Here is a 21,519-nt window from a genome sequence, read left to right on the forward strand (position 1 = left end):
AATTTACAACTACTTTTCTGATAAATTCAATTCAAAATTCGAGAAAGTAATTTGGTCATACAAAACCTATCAGAGCATATTCAATATTATTCGCTTAGTACATGCTAACTACAATTAATAGACAATATACATAAATTTACAACTACTACTTTTCTGATCTCAATATTATTCGCTTAGTACATGCTAACTACAATTAATATGACAATATACATAAATTTACAACTACTTTTCTGATCTGAACTTCGTAAAGGAGATGCTGACCTGTTTTGCTCCTCTTAGCGTATATTCTTGCTTTTTCCGAAACCTACGTGTGAAACACTCACACGCCAAGTCGATGACTTATTGAGGCAACAGACTATAGCATATCCTAACTAATTCCTATTATGAACATTTCATGTAATCATGATAAACTATAGAATGCATCCAAACATAAATGCATATATATAAATACATATACATACCATTTCATTTTACCTATTATTATTACTCCTATTTAATATATATTATACTTATTACATTTTGTATATCATATACATACATATTGTTTCACAAAGAAACACATATATCATCATACCACATATATCATTTCACACCATAAAGATTACAAACAAAGTACATAATATCATACAAGGTTATTTTATATTATCTTCTTTATTAGCCCATGTACACATGTGAGAACTATAGATATGTGAGTCTATAAGTGCACTAATTCTGTCACCACAGCTCATATAATTGCACCGAACTGCAACGTAGAATTGCACCGTAGTGCCGCGTAGAAATGCACCAAAGTGCCATATAAGATTGTCCATAAGGACCACGTAGAAATTCCTTAAGAATCATATACATATGATAAGGATCAAGTATGTGTCTCAAAAGACCTCATACATGTTCCAAAGAAAACATATATGTCCCGAAGGACCGCGTAGACCCTCGACTCTTGGCATGCCAACTATAGCTCTAGCTCTCATGACACATAACATGAGCATTAATATTTATGTTATCACACATTCACATATTGATATCACATATACACATAATCTTATAGTTCTTTCACATAGCTCATTGTCACATTTTCATAAGATCACACATCTCATAACAGACATCATGTACATATAATAACTTATGCATATCATATAAATTATGGTTTGTACTTTTATATTCACATATATCAATATCATAGAACTTGGTTCACTTTTTCATATTATAATACCAGCATATAATCTTATATAAATCCTATAGGTAAATTTATTTATTTTTATCTCATTTTCCTTTTGTACCAACTTACATGGTTTATTATACTAACCTGTACAATAACATATAACACTTATCACTTATCTTATATTATTTAAATATGAGTTTATTATATCCATTTAATTTAGTTTCACATAACTCCCATAACCTTCTCATAAGGTTTTATAGTTATTCGTTTTATACCTCTTATATCATAGTTTCCTTTTAAGTATATCACTCTTTACTATAGTGCTTATCCTATAAGTTCGTATCATCGTTATGTTCATGTCCCCTAATTTATATATCATTTTCATAGAGTATCTTAATTTATTATCTTCTGATTTATATTTTTTTCTTTTAAATACTCTCATAGTCACATATCTCCATGACTTATCATTTATATGTAGTTTAGATTTCATTCTTATGTATCACAATAAACCTTGGTTTGATTATTCTATCAGTAACATATACCTAAATGGCTTGTTTCTTACAAGCATATCTTTACATGTCTTATTTTATGATCTTCCATTATCACATAATAATATTTTACATAAATCATGTATCATATACAAAGCATATCAACATATATCATATATAATCATATTAAACTATGCTCATGTTCTTGACTTCATGCATATTATTCTAGGAAATAGACTTATCGCAAGTCCAATTTCCAGTAAACATTATATATCACTAATATGCACTCACCTGGCCTCACTAGTTAATTAGATCTCTTATCTTTCCCTTGATCAACCTTTCTTGTCAAATATTCCGGAATTGCTTTAGGCTGAGAATCAACATAAATATACATTTTAAGGCAATTATTAGATACCTACACCTTGTAATTTGATACTAGCAACTTAAACGAACTTAATAAACCAATATTCACATTTTTCCTTTAGGGGGTATCGATACCCTTCTTAGGGTATCAGTAGACTCATTGTATTCTGTGATTTTTCGTTCAAGGAGGTATCGATACACATTCATAGGGTATCGATACCCTCTGCTCAAAACAGGATTTTTCACCCGAAAATTCATCAACTCTTCACTAATTATCCTCATACAAAGCTCCTTTCATACTACCAAACTTAAATACAACCATTTTAACTAACTTCTATCCTTATCACACCTTATTATCTACCATATATCATTCAAATTCTTAAAACCAAGAATCATACCAAATTTTCCATTTATCCATATTTAATTCTAACTCTTATAACTTCTTATTCTCATAAATGACAAGTCAAATTCAACCTCCAAATTCATTTAAACTCTCTAATTCCAATTTTCACTTAGACTCTCCATATCTAAAATCATTCATAACTCAAAACTCTTTGAGTTTCTAAGCCCCTTTTTCCTTCCATCATCTTTCCTAAAGTTTCATTAATTAAAACCATGCTTGACTCTTAAGAATTAACCAAAAGAAAACCATTTCACCTTTGCTTAAGAGCTTCACGGTAGAGAAGAAAGATAATGAAGAAGAGAAATCTGGAAACTTTTGTTTCCTACACATGCCCCACGTGGGTATATAAAATATCCACCAAAATCTTTAATTATCTTCCTTGTTAAAACTCATTTTCCCTCTTAACTCCTCCTTCTTTGCTAATCCATCCTACATCAAATATTTCAATCAAAGCCTTAAACTTTTCAATTTCTCTAATTTGGTCACTAAATTTTAGAATCTTTCAATTTAGTCACTAACCCCGATTTTGGGATATTACAAAAACTCATTCCTTTAAAGAAAATTCATCCTCGAATTTTCATTACACATACCAATAAGAACATACCTTCTAATGTTCTCATGTTGCCTCTTTTACTTAATATTTCCTTTGTTTAGTTCTTTAACTACCCTTTCTCCTTTATACATTCATCTACTGTCACTTATCACATACACAGTAACAAATAACCTCAATCCATTCATGTATTTTCTCTCCTTTAATTCTGCATTTTCCTTTAACATTTCTAAAATACATATAATGTCACCCATCATGTAGATAGTAACATCCATTCTCATCACTCCACATCATAAATCAATCTATTTTCTCCTTAATCTCTAATTACCTCATAACAATACCAAACTTTTATTCCATCTTCAATTGACCAATAAAACAACTTGAAACCTTCTTCAAATGTAATTAAACATATATTTTATGAAAATCAAACAATCTTTTCACATCACCTTACACACTTTTCTTAATTCTATATCGAACTTATCATCTATACTGACATATAACTTTTCTCATACTTAATCCTTTAATTCATTCTTAAATCAAAATCTCCTTATAACATAGATCACATCTTTTCTTCAGGCTCTCATACTCTTTTAATATCGCTTATACTTATCCCTGATTATCGATCTTTATCATATTTTCATAACTCTGATAATCAACTTCACCTATACAAAATCTCATTCTTTACCATCTCTTGTACTTGTATTTTCCTTCCTCAAAAGTCCCTTTAAAACATATAAATACTCATCTCCTTGCTTACATCATATCTATATGATCAATATATATATATAACCACATCCAGATCCATATCATACTTGATTAACTCAACTTTATCTCTTCTTTCAATCTTATAACTTTATCACCTTTACTCTTACAGTTAGTCAATAACAACTGTTCAATCTAGAGCACAAGCCTTGATTAGCCAATCAAATACATCCTTTCCAATTGGAATTTTCTTACAGTAATTTACTTAACTTATCAAATCCACTTTTATTCTCATACACCATGTCTTATAAACCGATCACTGACGTATCCATATATACTTTACTTGATCCATTTTAAAGACTTCTTCTTCTTCAATTAACATAATTCTAAAAGAACTCTTAATCCATTCTTCCACTTTCATATCTTTCTTCATATTCATCTTCAATTCCTTATTTAATTTTCCAGTACCAAACTTTACTACTTAAATGGGTCTGACTTTTATCAGATTTAATCCTTTGACATGGAATACAACTAGTTCAAACCGAGTCTGTAGTTGAAAATCATAATCTCTGTATCTTTTCGATATTATTGATTTTTATGAGATACAAATTCTCTTAATTCTTCTGAGATCTCTCTAGATCTTTAACACAATTCATCACTTCTTGAAAAGAACAATTTTAACATCAATAATATTCATTTAGTCTAGGCACAAGCCCTCCATACCTCACTTACATACATAATTTTCCTTTGAATAACTTAACAACAATTTCTTCGACTTATCCAACTACATTCATATCCCTACACGTTACGATTCCTCTGTTTCCAAACTCAAGCATTCTAACTTTCTCTGTCTCATAAACTGATTACTGATATATTGATTCTTAAACTTTTCTACTACTCTTTAACTTTACTTAAACATACGAAGCCTTATCTCCTTCACTACGCCACATTTACATGATCGAGATACACAACTATATCCATATATGCTTCATATTTGGTTAACTTATCCTGAAAATATCTTCAAATCTTTTAATTCCAATACACTTTTCATCATATAATATTTTTAGCCAACGCTAACTTTTCCCATTTAGAATGCAAACCCTTCTTGTATCCATATTCTTGCTTAAACATAGTACCATCTTTTTGTCTCAAATTCATAAACTATATCTCCATATCTCTTATACACTTGTCACTGATGCATCTATTCTTAAACTCTTATACAAATACTCACCACATCCTTTGATCTTTTTAACTTTATTATGGTGACACTTGTTCACCATATTCTATCTTATCCACGTAATAATAATAAAACTACTCCATATCGCTTTTCTGATTCAAAACAGTGAAGACCTTCTATCACTATTATGATATGATTTCAACTTTCTGAAATCAATCTTTGATCTTATGAGGCACTTCCTGAGGTGTCCGCTCTCCATCTTGCCTGGCCAGGGTAGGTGAATTGCTATCACCAATATGTTTATCACCTCTCACTTCTCTTCAAAAATTATCATAATCGAACTTCTACTATATTAGACTAATCTTGTTCTATTAGCAAGACAACATACTCCTCACACTATTAGATCAGAAATTATCCACTTTAAGTTGGCATGTACACATTCTAAAACTTCTTTGACTTCGGTTTAAGCCTAGAATCGACTAAACCTTGGCTCTAATACAATTAAATGTAACACCCCCTTGACTTTTCAAAACATTTTTCTTCACAAATTGGTTAAAATTCAAATTCAAAATTCTAGAAAGTAAATGATTTTCATTAACTAAAATGTTTGGTCTTACAAAACCTATCAGAGCATATTCAATATCATTCTCTTAGTACATTCCAACTACAATTAATATGACAATATACATAAATTTACAACTACTTTTCTAATTCGAACTTCGTAAAGGAGATGTTGACCTGTTTTGCTCCTCTTAGCGTGTCTTCTCTCTTTTCTGGAACCTACGTGTGAAACACTCACACGCTAAGTCGATGAGTTAGTGAGGCATACATAAACTGACTATATCATATCCTAACTAATTCCTATTATGCACATTTCATGTAATCATGATGAACTATAGAATGCATCCAAACATAAATGCATATATATATATACATATACATACCATTTCATTTTACCTATTTTTATTACTACTGTTTAATATATATTATACTTATTAAACTTTTTATATCATACACACATACATATTGTTTAACAAAGAAACACACATATCATCATACCACATATACCATTTCAGATTATAAAGATTACAAACAAAGCACATAATATCATAGAAGGTTCTTTTATATCATATTCTTTATTATCCCTTGTACACATGTGATAACTATAGATATGTGAGTCTATAGAGGTTGTGCACTAATGTTGTCACCACAGCTCGTATAATTTTATCGAAGTGCCACGTAGAATTGCACTGTAGTGCCGAGTAGAAATGCACCGAAGTCCCATATAAGATTGTCCCTAAGGACCACGTAGAAATTTCTTAAGAATCATATACATATGCCAAGGATCATGTATGTATCTCAAAAGACCTCACACATGTTCCAAAGAATACATATATTTCCTGAAGGACCACGTAGACCCTCGACTCTTGGCATGCCAACTATACCTCTAGCTCTCATGACACATAACATGGGCATTAATATTTATATTATCACACATTCACATATTCATATCACATAAACACATAATATTATAGTTCTTTCACATAGCTCATTGTCATATTTTCATAAGATCACACATATCATAACAGACATCATGTGCATATAATAACTTATTCATATTATATAAATTATGGTTTGTACTTTTATTCTCACATATATCAATATCATAGAACTTGGTTCACTTTTTCATGTTATCATACCAGCATATAATCTTATATAAATCCTATAGGTAAAGTTATTTATCTTTATCTCATTTTCCTTTTGTACCAGCTTACATGGTTTATAATACTAACATGTCATGGTTTATTATACTAACATGTACAATAACATATAACCCTTATCACTTATCTCACATTATTTAAATACGAGTTTATTATATCCATTTAATTTAGTTTCACATAACTCCCATAACCTTCTCATAGGGTTTTATAGTTCTTCGTTTTATACCTTTTTATATCATAGTATCATTTTAAGTATATCACTCTTTCCTATAGTGCTTATCCTATATATTCGTATCATTGTTATGTTCATGTCCCCTAATTTATATATCATTTTCATAGAGTCTCTTAATTTATTATCTTCTGATTTATATTTTTTTCTCTTAAATATTCTCATAGTCACATATCTCCATGACATATCACTTATATGCATTTTACATTTCATTCTTATCTATCAAAATAAACCTTGGTTTGATTATTCTATCAGTAACATATATCTAAATGGCTTGTTTCTTACAAGCATATCTTTACATGTCTTATTTTATGATCTTCCACTATCACATAATAATATTTTACATAAATCATGTATCATATACAAAGTATATCAACATATAGAACATATAATCATATCAAACTATGCTCATGTTCTTGACTTCATGCATATTACTCTAGGAAAAAGACTTATCGCAAGTCCAATTTCCAGTAAACATTACATATCACTAATATGCACTCACCTGGCCTCACTAGTCAATTAGATCTCTTATCTTTCCCTTGATCAACCTTTCTTGTCAAATGTTCCGGAATTGCTTTAGGCTGAGAATCTACATAAATATACATTTTAAGACAATTATTAGATACCTACACCTTGTAATTTGATACTAGCAACTTAAACGAACTTAATAAACCAATATTCACATTTTTCCTTTAGGGGGTATCGATACCCTTCTTAGGGTATCAGTAGACTCATTGTATTCTGTGATTTTTCGTTCAAGGAGGTATCGATACACATTCATAGGGTATCGATACCCTCTGCTCAAAACAGGATTTTTCACCCGAAAATTCATCAACTCTTCACTAATTATCCTCATACAAAGCTCCTTTCATACTACCAAACTTAACTACAACCATTTTAACTAACTTCTATCCTTATCACACCTTATTATCTACCATATATCATTCAAATTCTTAAATCCAAGAATCATACCAAATTTTCCATTTATCCATATTTAATTCTAACTCTTATAACTTCTTATTCTCATAAATGACAAGTTAAATTCAACCTCCAAATTCATTTAAACTCTCTAATTCCAATTTTCACTTAGACTCTCCATATCTAAAATCATTCATAACTCAAAACTCTTTGAGTTTCTAAGCCCCTTTTTTCTTCCATCATTTTTCCTAAAGCTTCATTAATTAAAACCATGCTTGACTCTTCAGAATTAACCAAAAGAAAACCAACTAAGCTTTGGTTAAGAGCTTCACGGTGGAGAAGAAGAAAATTAAGAAGATAAATATGGAAACTTTTGTTTCCTACACATGCCCCACGTGATATATAAAATATCCACCAAAATCTTTAATTATATTCCTTGTTAAAAGACTCATTTGCCCTCTTAATTCTTTCTTCTTTGCTAATCCATCTTACATAAAATATTTCAATCAAAGCCTTTAACTTTTCAATTTCTCTAATTTGGTCACTGAATTTTAGAATCTTTCAATTTAGTCACTAACCTCGATTTTGGATATTACATGGCGTTTGAGCTCGAGCGTATTCATGATATGTTTTGTGTGTTGATGTTGCATAAATGTAGATCAGATCTTTCTCATGTCGTTTTGGTTGATGGCGTTGAGGTACACGAGGATCTTCTTACGAGGAAGAACTGGTTAAGATTTTAGATAGCGATGAGAGAGTTCTTCGGAACAAGTCCGTTCCATTGGTAAAAGTATTGTGGCGTAACCACAATACTGAGGAGGTGGCATGGGAGACGGAAGAGTTGATCAGATCTCAGTTTCCGCAGTTGTTTAGCTAAGGTAATTTTGGGGACGAAAATCTTTTTAAGGGGAGAGTGTTCTAATGTCCTAAAGTCGGGTTTGGTAGTTAGGGTCAGTTTCAGGTCGATTTTCATATTTCTGATAAAATACAAGAAAATTTTCTAAAATTCATATTTTGGTTTTAAAAATATTTTGGAAAGGTTTTAATTGATTTTACATGATTAATTTTAATTATGAAAGTTTAATCAAATGATTTGGTGACTGGATTAAAGGAATTGGAAATTATAATTTAAATGATCATTTGTAAATTTTCACTATGTCCAAAGACTATGAAGTAATTATACCAAGGCTCGTGTTAAGTGCTTTTCCTCCTAAATTAAAATGTTTTAATTTTCCCTTTTTACCATTTTTCCATCTAGATTAATTTTAATCTAAAATTACATTTTCTTATTTTCTTGTTTTTATTCACATGCTTATCATTTCCTTCTCATTTTACATTTTAATAACTTCTCTTAGATTCCTCTATTTTCTCTCGTTTTCTCCCAAACAAGCTTATCAATTATATCTATTTTTCTTCTTGATTTCTAAATTCACTCATCTTAATCTTGAAATTAATTCTCAAGTTTCTCTTGTCTTATATTCTTGTTTTTAAAGCTTGATCAAAATGGAGTTCCATTGGCGATCTCAATTTCAATCCATTTCCAGCCTGGTAAGGATTTTTTCCATGGTTTTTCTTCAAGCTTCGAGGGAAAGTGACTATGTGTTAATGATTCTATTGAATTGTTGATTTAATTGAAAGGATTTCTAAGATTTCAATTAATTTTCGGATCAAATTAATGTGCTGATTTATTAAATTGGTTTGGAGGTTTTCTTAATGAATTTGAGTTGTTTTTGGAGTGATTATAATCTTATTAAACTAGTTTTTGAATTGCAAATGATTTGGATACCAATTTCTAACAAACAATATCAATTTTTGGTATTTTTGGAAATCCAAGAATGTAGGTTTGTATATATAAATTTGTGTGTTTCTAGCTGGGTTAGATGTTGATTATAGTTGTTGTTTATTAGTTTTTAGTGTGGAGATTCGTGTGTTTCATATTGAAGCTTTTGGAGTGACGTTTCAATAAGGTTTTCGATGTTTTAGACGTTTGCGCTATGTTTTAGAAACAACGGATTCTGCTTTGTTTTAGATTAGATTGAGATGTGTTAATTTGCTTTGCAAGGTTCTTATTATGTTATTAGTTGAGGAAACTTGGTGCTTTGTGTTTGGTGAACGTTGAGGTAGTGTTCGGGATCATTTTCGGCTTCCGAATAGTAAGGTGAGTGACCCTCATTCTTAGGAAATAAACATGATTCAAGGTTGAGGTTTGTATAGTATTACATTTTTAATTCCAATGTAGTGTGTTATTTGGTTAATTATGATGATAGAATATGAATTATGTTGATTTACATATGATGCCACTTGACTCGGAAATGAAAATGTGAATTATGAATGTGATATATTGCAAATGATGCATAGGATTTTGGAACGATTTGTGAAAATATAAGTATATTATGAATGTGAATTGGATGAGCTGAACTTTCTCACTGTCCAAATATGTTGGTTGATCATGACAAAAATCCGTAAGTGTGTTTCAAAATGTATTTGAATCAATATGTGAAAACTATGTGTCATTGACAATCGCCTGGAAGAATTGGATTAATTTGTTATTTTTCTTAATAGGACATTTGGATATGAAAGCCATGCCTAGGAAAGAGTACTCTATGTGTTTTGTATTAGTGTGTGATTCAGAATTATACGGGATTTAGATGGTACATTGAGCTTTACTCCGAGAAGAAATAGGGTAACTTGGGCATTGAGTTTGCTTCACAATCCGTGATTTTGGACCTATGTAAGTCTGTAAGCAAAATGAGATATTTATGGAGTCCGTTTATCCAATGATTCAACTATGTTTCAGACAAAAGCCATTGATATTAAAATAGAAAAATGTGTTTAATTGTGTGATTTGTCAAGGAAAGTAATTATGCATGTGTGCTTGTGATTGCTTTTGAACTATGTGGTCCTGGATATTTGTTTAATATGGAAATCAATTGATTTGGAAAACGTTAGCTGGTCATTCAAGCATGAGATGTTGAATTATATGTGTAGAGTAAAGAATAAGTTACGTATGAATATATAGGATTGTTCTTTATCTTGGTAATGTGCATTGCTTTGAATGTTAGTTATTCATTGGGCTTTATAATCTCACACTCATTGTTAACACTTTTTACAGGATTAAAGTCGAGTTTGGAGGTGATGAACTTGGCATCGGTGTGATCAAGCAAGGCTAAGGCATAAAGCCATACATATGTGGTTTTTGGAAACTTTGTATGGCAATTTGGGGACGTTTTAGACTTAGACCTATTATTCACTTTGTTGGACTTATAATACTGGATTTGGATTTATAATAAGTGGGTTTGTAATAAGTGGATTTATGTTTGGAGTGTTTAGTTAAATGTAACTTGGTTAACTAAATGTGTTATACTCTTAGGTTTCATGAAATGGCCTTAAATGCAAAAAATGAGTAGGTGACTTGTTCTTGAAATGAACTTCTATGCAATTGTTGACTTTTGGGGCCAAATACTTGATTAATGCGTTGACTTGTGTTATAAAGCATGCTATACCTTTTTTTGACATGTATTAAGTGGTTGAATAGTGTCCAAGCATGATCCTAGTCCATGACTACTTTTATGTGGGTAATTAGTTGACCAAATATGCATGTTCTTGATAAATCTATAGTTTTTCAGAAAAGGGATTGATCCCTTAGGAGAAAGGATCATTCCCAAAGTTTATGTTTTGCAAAGGATCGATTCTTTTCCAAAGAATCGACCCCTTTCAAGAAAGGATCAATCCATTTACTATTTTGCTCGATGGAAAAAAGGTGAAATTGCATTCATTAAAGGTCTAAAGTGTTCTTAAATTCTAATTTGATTCCTGAATGATTATGTGAGTTCAATTTAGCCCAGAAATTGATTTGTTTAATTACTTAAACTCTTAATTTGGAAATTTGATGAGATTTGGGTGATCACTTCTTAAACACACTTAATTACATAATGGAACCCTCAATTTCATGTTATTATTTGGTACATAGGTTTTGTATATTTACGTTTGGGTTCATAATATTGTATGATAGATTGAGTGATTGTATGATGTCCGATTGGTATGAAATTTTGCATGCTGTTTCCTTATGAAAATTTTTAACATACAGTAACCTTAATTGGGTGATTTAAGTTGTTGATTTATTATATAATGCAAAATGAACAAAATACCCCTAAATGTTTAAATATAATGTTTGCATGTTTAATTGAGATTCAATTGCATGTTAGTTATATTGAACATTTTGTGTGATGAATAGTAAGATATTTTAATTTGTTTGCTTCTATAAAATGCGAGTAATATGGATCATGATATGTCCCACCTTATTGGAACCTAATGTACGCTCATGTATCTAGCTCGGACTCTTGGACAGGGTATGAAGCATTACAGAAACTCCACTAGAGGAAAGTGATCCTCCAAACTACCCTCAAGGTCTATATTGGTTCACCTAAGCATCTCCTCTAAGATATGAATGACACGTTCTAACTGATCGTCTGTCAAAGGATGAAAAGTTGTACCATAATGTATTTTGGTTCCTAGGGATTCTTAAGGGTTTTCAAAAAAATAAAAAGTAAATCATGGATATCTGTTTGATATGATAAAAGTAGGAACCTCATACAACCTCACTATCTCACAGATGTACAACTGAGCTAACCTCTTTAAGGTATAGTCCACCAAAATTGGAAGAAAATGCGTTGATTTAGTCAAGCGGTCAGCTACTATGGCCCAAATTCCATCGTGCCTCTCTCTAGTCATCGGTAACCCAATCACGAAGTCTATGGTTACCCTATCCCATTTCTACCGAGGTATCTAAAAAGGCTAGAGTAATCCTGAGGTAACTTGATGTTCCTTATTAACCTGTTGGCACACTAGACATCTAGCGACAAACTCTAACACTTCCCTTTTCATGCTTATCCACCAATACAACGAGTTCAAATAGTTGCAAGAATTGCTTGACAGGGTTTCATCAGACCCAGTGTGTCACCTTAGGGTGCACTGGTGTTATTCATGAAAAATAAAAATGGATCTCTATGGTTATGTATAGATTGTCAACAATTAAACAAGGTTATTGTGAAGAATAAGTATCATCTACCGAGGATTAAAAATCTGTTTTATCAACTAGAGGGTGAAACAATGTTCTCCATGATTGATCTTCGATCTGGTTATCACTAACTAAAGATTAAAGAAGAAAATATCACAAAGACAACTTTCCATACTCGATATGGACATTATGAATTTGTGGTTATATAATTTGGATTAAGAAATGCCCATGCAATATTTATGAATTTGATAAAATCTAGTATTCCAGTCATACCTTGATCAGTTTGTGGTGGTCTTCATATATGATATTTTAGTATATTCAACTTCCAAATAAGCATAATGCTCTATTTCGCATTATACTTCAAAATTTACGAGATAAAAAGCTTTTTGCCAAGTTATCAAATTACGAATTCTAGTTGTCTGAGCTAGCAATTCTTGGACATGTGATTTCATCTAAGGTCATCAGAGTAGATCCCAAGAAAGTTCAAGCCATTGTCGAATGGAAAACTATGAAGAATGTTGTTGAGGTACGAAGTTTCTTGTGACTGATTGGTTACTATCGAAGTTTCCTAAAGAACTTTTCAATGATTGTCTTGCCATTAGTAAAGTTATTGAGAAGGATATACAATTTGTTTAAACAGACAAATGTCAAGAAAGTTTTGATACTCTGAAGAATATCTAACTGAACCCCTAATATCCGTCCAATCATAATCAATTAAATATTACATGATTTATAGTTATGTGTCCCATAATGGTTTGGGATGTATAGTCATGCGGGAAGGCAAAGTTTTGGCATATGGTTCAAGCCAACTAAACACACACGAAAGAAATTATACGACACATGACCTTGAGCTAGAAACAATAGTCTTTGCTTTGAAGATATGACGCCACTACTTGTACGATGAGCGATGTTATATCGATACAAATCATAAAAGTTTAAAGTATCATCCAAGATTTTGAGATTAAATCTGATGGATGTCTACACTACCGATGACGAATATATATCCCAAATAAAAAAGAATTAAATAAAGAACTTCTCTCAGAGGCGTATTACAACTCGCTGGATATGTACCCAGGTGGAATTAAAATGTATCATGATTTAGCGAATTGTTACTGGTGGCCTGGTATGAAAAGAGCTACCACATAGTTTGTTGTAAAATGTTTAACATGTTAGCAAGTAAAAGCTGAACATCAAGTACCTTCTAGACTGTTGTAACCGATTTCCATTCTTAAATGGAAGAGAATGAAAATAGGAATGAATAACGATGGATTTCATGATAGGGCTACCTTTGACACCTAATAAGAAAGATTCGATCTGGGTGACAATTGATAGATTAACAAAGTCTGTGCACTTTATTCCTATTCGAACCAATTATTCCATGGATAAATATGCTAAATTACACATCAAAGATAGTTTGACTTCATGGAGTTCATATTTCAATAGTATCTAATATAGATCCAAGGTTTACCTCGAGATTCTAGAAGTCTTTGCATAAAGACTTGGGTACTCCAGTCAATTTCAGCACATCTTTCCACTTGTAAACAAATGGACAACCTGAAAGGATTATACAGATCTTGGACAACACGATAAGGGCTTGCGTGGTTGAATTCAGAGAATCTTGGGAAAATATTTTCCTTTAGTTGAATTTGCTTACAACAGCAGCTACCAGGTAAGAATTAAGTTGGCTCCCTACGAAGCCCTATATGGAAGAAAACTTCAAACGCCATTAAATTGGCTTGAGCTAAAAGATCGAGATCTGGTTAGCCCCAATTTGATTAAAGAGGTAGAAAACAAAGTAAAGGTCATACAATATAATCTTAACCTGATCGAAAAAATACCTATTCTGATTTGAAGAAAAAAGAGATCGGGTATCAAGTGGGTGATAAAGTATTTTTCAAAGTATCATATTAGAAGAAGATATTGAGGTTCAGACATAAAAGAAAATTGAGTCTGAGATATATTGGACCCTATGAGATCATAAAAAGAGTGGGTCTAGTCACTTATCAATTGGCATTACATCTGGAAATGGACAAGATTCATAATATTTTTCATGTATCGATGCTTAGGAAGTATAAATTAGATACTTCACATGTCATCACATCGGAGGAAATAAAAATTCTGCCAGATTTGACTTTTGAAGAATAACCAGTATAGATTCTAGCACAAGGAGTCAAAGAACTAAGGAACAAGGCAGTTCTATTTGTTAAAGTTCTTTGGCGAAACCATAAAGTCGATGAAGTTACTCCGATCATATTTGATAGGGACTCACATTTCAGTTCTCAATTTTATAAAGTGCTTCATGAATCCCTAGACACTAGATGTAATACCCCAAATTTTGATTAGTGAAAAAAGTGTAAATTTTGAAAGTTTAATGGACTAAAAGTGTAATTTCCAAAATTTATTTTTTTACCCGACAAATGAATAGTTCACCTCCAAGAATGACGTTTTAGGGGGAATCAAATTCTTAATCCAAAAATTGCATTAAAAGCTAAAAAGTGTTAAATTCCAGTAAAAATTTGGTAAATTGGATCGAATAGAAAATTTGAAGGGTCATAAATTAAGGTTAAATATATTATTTCCACATTATAAAATGATGGAAAATGATATGGATAATTTGATTTGAGATTTTATTTCCATGATCAATTTTGATCGTTGGATTTAAATGGCAAGACTGAAATTTTTGGAAAGTTGCATGGATAAAATGGTAAAGGTAAAATATTGAGTTCATTTCTTACTTTGAGAAGATGATAATGGTTATGTGGCTTGGTATAAAGGTAATTATAAAGTTTCATTAATGGTAAAATTGTTATTTCCCATTAAATAAATTTTAAATTCATTTAAGCTTAAATAAATGACAAATTAACATGAAATAAACTAAAATTTCATGAGAACTTGGTTATCTTACTCCTCCATTTCGTGGCCTTCATACCCTAGGTAAGAGAATTTTTATTTTTCTTTTTAAAGCCAATTTATTAGGTTTTTTTAATTAAGACATGAAATAGAAGATTGTTCTATCTGACGAGCTCTATTATTTGGCACCAATATTGCATGCTAATCTTGCTTGAGTTCAAAGATCCCAAATTATAGGGTTTATGTTCATGTTAGGGTTTTATTAATTTATATTAGATTTTGATGTTGTTGAGGTTGTAGAATCATTTTCAAGCTTTTTTTATGGTGAAGTCATGATCAACCCATCTAGAAATGCCTACATTAAATTTTGTCCTAACCCTAAAATTTAGGAAAGTTTATGATTTGATGAAATTGAATTAGGGGTTTAATTGTAGAGGTTTTAAAATGTTCAATAGAGGTTGATTTCATGCTTTAATCAATTGAAATCATGTTAAAATCATGGAACCCTTGCACTAAAGTATTCATCCATGGCTTTAATAAGTGAGAAAAATTATGGAAAATTATGTAAGGACTGGAAATGATGTAGGAAGGGTTCTACAAGCCTTAGAAAGTTGTAGGAATACTCTTCTAACTTTGCAAAAGTTGGGGGTCTACTCGATAATTAAGAGAAATTATGGGAAGAATGTGTAATTTTTCAATAGTTGATGTATTATGCTCGAAATTAATGTTAGAGTGTTAAAATTGATGTTGTAATGTGAAAAATTGGATTATTTTAGAAAGTTGGTAAAAGTTGAGGCTCAAATCACAAATATGGAAAATTTGGAAACTTAAGTAAAAATGTTATTTGAAGTTTGGATAAAAAGTAACTTGGATAGTCAAATTGAAGTGTTAAGGTTAATATAGATTTTGGTGACATGAAAATAACATCAAATGAGTATCGAAGATTTTAAGAAATTATTCTCTAATGTTTGCCTATGTTAGTAAGATTCTAACATGTGGTTTGAATTTGTAAATGTTTTGTAATGATTCTCATTTATATTTTGTGTTTGAAATAAATATCAAATAATATTAAAGCCAAGGAGAAGCTTAAGGATGAAATGTGAATTTCTAAGGAATGTTGCAAGCTAAGGACACCATGTGAGTGCATATTTAATTTGTACTTATGTTATTGAAAAACATTGGCTTGCGATGAGCAAATGGTGAAGTTATATGGTAAGAAGTGACTCCTAATTGTTATGTGTTTTATGGTTCATGCATATATGTTTATTTGGCAAGCTAATCAAATTAGCGAATAAGCTAAAAATGCAATTGGTGAAATCTGCCTAGAAATTATGTTTTGAACAATAAGTTTAGGAAATCACCATAAATTATCATAAATGATTAGAGGATGATTATTTATCGTTGTATTCTTATATTAGTCTATTTTTGTTTAAAAGAAGTGGACATTGGTTTCAAGGTGTATAAAAAATATGAATATTTAACCAAGAATAAGTCTAAAAACAGGGCAATAGATTATGCTCAAAACAACTTATGTCAGTCAACTTTGAAATTTCACCATGAATTGTAAAAATTGAACTAGAAGGATTACTTATATGGTTAGATTCAGATTCGAGTCTAGTTTTCAGTAGTATAAACTGAATAATTTTTTAGTGTGTATAGTAATACATAATAATATTTCTTTTAAGGTAGTAGTACAAACTGTGAGGACTTGAAATTATGATAAATTTTACGATAGTATCAAACTGAAAGCAAATGATTAAGCTAAAGCTTAGTGAGGTTTATATTTTGACTTGTATATAATGTCAAAGTGAGTGCAATGCATGCATAACATTATACATGAATGTTTTATACATCATCGGGTAAGACTTGCAATAGGTCTACCTTATGTATGTTAGCATGATATTTATGTCAATTATCATATAATTGACATATTCTAAATATTTCAAAGGTTGGATATAGGATGCATTGATCATTGTTTATTATGTATGATGTTTATCATGAATATGTTAAATAATGTTTATTACGAATGTTATTTCGAGTATGAACTGACGATGTTAATTATATGGATATATTGCGCTATGGATGAAGTAAAATAGATTGTACGTCCAAGTAAGTCATTGAAGGACATGATATAATTTGCATGTCATAGATTCTAGCAGATGCATAATTAGATTAGCATTATAGTGTGTAAGGACACTTAGTGCATATAGTATTATAATGTGTAAGGACACTTAGTACAATACTATAGTGTGTAAGGACACTTAGTACAACATTGTAGTGTGTAAGGATGCTCTGTGAAGCACAATGGTGTGAAAGGACACACAGTGCATATGGTAAGCACTTCGGTGCATCTTTGACTCGAACACCCAGGGTCTTCATAGGTTTACGTTAGGGCTATGGTTTATTGGTGAATAAATGATAAGCAGGTGAATAAGCTTGTGAGCTTATGGAAATGATGGCATGTATACTGGTAAGAAATTTATATGTGATTCATATCATGTTAATATTAGTAGTATGATGAAATTATAGGTAAAGTGATCATAATGCATTGAATATTGTTACACATTTATATTTATGTGTTCTATTGACTTGAATGTTTCTATAATTGCCTCACTAATTGTATACTTAGTGTGTGATGATTTTCATGAGTAGGTAAAAGGAAGAAAAAGGAGTAAGGAGTTGAACTTGGCATCAATCACCAGGGAATATTTTCAAGTAACATTGATGACATCCTATAGTGTTCTAAAGTTTATAGCTGAGAAGTATAGGAATAAGAAATGTATGTAGACTATTAATATAATCGGTATCAAAAATAATATAGTATGTACAAATATTATGATATTAAACTATGCTTTAATTATTACTTTAAATGAGATTTTAAACGAGACAATTTTATTTATTATATGAAATAGAGAAAAGCATTTTTACTGCCTAAAACCGGATTTGAAACAAAAGTTGAAATGTTATATTTTGATTTTCCCTATTTACTTAGTTTATAATAAATGTTAAAATATGAAATTTGTGAAAGAAGCTAAAATTTTACCTATTTTGAATTAAGAAATGTTTTGGAATTCTTATGTGACATCTTTAGCTCGTAGTAGTACAATATACGGGTTAAGAGTGTTACATTTATTGGTATTATAGGTATAGGTTTAGCTGATTCTAAGACTAAATCAGGCTTGTTTTGAGTTAAAAAGTGTATACATGCCACTAGGATGTCATTGTTACTGATTTTATGATTGTAAGGGTCGATTGATGTCACTCCTTACTTATAAAGGTGAATAAATACAATGTATGTATAAAATATGTGTAATCGAGGGTATCCAAATGTCTATCCGCTAAAGATACATAGATTACATCTAGATTGAGATGTAGGAATTGAAATAGAGATGTTATCAGGTATTGCATTTATCTCTATATCCCCGTATCGAATAGCTCCGACTGAGCTTAGAGAATTAAAGGAACGATTAGTATAATTGTTAAGACGATGGATTTACAAGACTAAGTGTGTCATCTGGGATGCATCGGTGTTATTGTGAAAAAGAAAGGCGAGTCTATGCAATTATGAATCAATTATAGTTCGTTAAATAAGGTAACAAAGAAGAACATGTATCATCTTCTATGGATTGATAATATTTTGATTAGTTAAATGGGTGCATTGGTGTCTCCCAATTCGGATCTCCTATAAGGATATTATTAGATAAAGATGAGGAAGATATTATAAAGACAATTTTCAAAATTCGATATGAACACTATGAATTTATGATAATGTCGTTTAGTTTAATGAATGTTCATGTGATACTTATGGATTGGATAAACAGGGTATTTCAATTATACTTGGATTAATTGGTGGCAGTGTTCATTGATTTTATTGTGATATGTTGTCAGACCATAAAAGAACACGATGCATGTTTTTGTGTAGCTCTTCCAACTATTTGGGAGAAAAATTGCATGCTAAGTTGACCAAGTGTAAATGTTGGTTTTCTAAGGTTGTATTCCTTTGCCATGTGGACTCAGTTGAGGGAATAAAAATATGTCTCAAGGAAGCACGAGCCATAATCAAATGATAAATTCCAAAGAATGTTTTCGAATTTTGAAATTTCTTAAGATTCACTGGTTACTATCAAAGGTTTATAAAGAAATTTTCAAAGATTGTCTCTCCTATGATTAAGCTATTAAGAAAAGACATGTCATTCACTTGAACTGATAAGTGATAAGAAACTTTGAGACATTAAAAAGAATATTGACATAAGCTCCAAGGTTAGTGTAATCAGAATCTGGAATGTGATTTATTGTAAGGCATCTCATAATGTTTTGGGATACGTGCTCATGCAAGAGGAAAAGTTAGGGCTTATGCTTAAAAGCAACCAAAGAATCATGAAAGAGATTATCTGACTCATGATCTTTAGTTGGTAACAGTTGTATTTCCTTCATTGATATAATGTCACTATCTTAATGGTGAGTGACGTTATATATGTATAAATCTCAAAAGTCAAAAGTATGTGTTAACTTGACGAAGTGAAAATAGAGGAAATGGATTGAATTCCTTAAAGAATGATGATGTGATTATCGACTGCCACCAGGAATGGCTAATATGGTGGCTAATACGATTAAAATAAAAGACATTTCTGTTCTAAGAGTTTTGAATATGTTAATGTTTTTAAAGAAAGTTGGTGCTTCGATTGTAGAATTAAAGTTAAAGCCTATGAGGTTTGATCAAGTAAGGGATCTTCAAAGAAAATATGGAAAGTTCTTGCCAAATAAAGAACAATTGGAAAAAGGGTGAAACTAAAGACTTTGAAGTTCAATATAGGGGATGCTTGTATTATCATAGGATATTAAGATTCAGTCAGAATTTTACTTATGAATTGGTACTTGTTAAACTTTGATAGAGAAATCAAAGGTTGAAAAATCTAATTGGAAAGGAGAACAATAGGGAAAAAATAGTATATTCATCTATTTACATCATATGCGTATTGAAAACTCGAGGACAGATTTTCTTAAGAGGGAAGAATTGTAATACCCAAAATTTTAGTTTGTAACCAAAGTATAAATTTTGAAAGACTAGTGGGTAAAGTATAAAGTTTGGAAAAGTTCAAAGACCAAAAAGGTAATTCTCAAAAGTTTAGGGACCAAAAGTGTAATTTTCAAAAGTTAGGTGTTTTGACCCCATAAATGAAAAGTTCACCTCCATGAATGAAGTATTGGTGGGAATCATATTCTTTTTTCGGAAATTGCGCTCAAAGTTAAAAGTGTTAAAGTCCAATAAAATTTTGGTAAATTTGATCGAATAGAAATTTTGAGAAATTTTGAAGGGTGATAAATTAAGGTTAGAAATATTATTTTACATTTAAAATGATGGAAAATAATATGGATCATTTGATTTGATAATTTATTTTCATGTTCAATTTGGATCAATGACTTTAAATGGCAAGATTTAAATTTTTGGAAAGTTGCATGGAAATGGTAAAGGTAAAATATTTTGTTCATCTTTGACTTTGGGAAGATGATAAGGGTTATGTGGCTTGGTATGAAGGTAATTATCAAGTTCCATTAATGGTAAAATTGTCTTTTTCCTTTAAATGAATTTTAAATTCATTTCATCTTAAATAAATGACAAATTAACATGAAACTAACTAAAATTTCATAAAAACTGGGTTATCTTCCTCCTCCATTTCGTCGCCTTCATACCCCAGATAAGAGAATTTTTATTTATCATTTTAAGCCAATTAATTAGGTTTTTAGATTAGGCCGTGAAATAAAAAATTGTTATATTCGATGAACTCTATTATTTGGTACCAATGTTGTATGCTAATCTTGCTTGAGTTCAAAGATCCCAAAATTATTGAGTTTATGTTCATGTTAGGGTTTCATGAATTGATATTTGATTTTTAGGTTACTGAGGTTGTAGAATAATTTTCAAGCTTGTTTGATGATCAAAT

Source organism: Hibiscus syriacus, unplaced genomic scaffold, assembly GCF_006381635.1.
Source record: "Hibiscus syriacus cultivar Baekdansim isolate YM2019G1 unplaced genomic scaffold, ASM638163v2 tig00002237_pilon, whole genome shotgun sequence".
Taxonomy (NCBI): Eukaryota; Viridiplantae; Streptophyta; class Magnoliopsida; order Malvales; family Malvaceae; genus Hibiscus; species Hibiscus syriacus.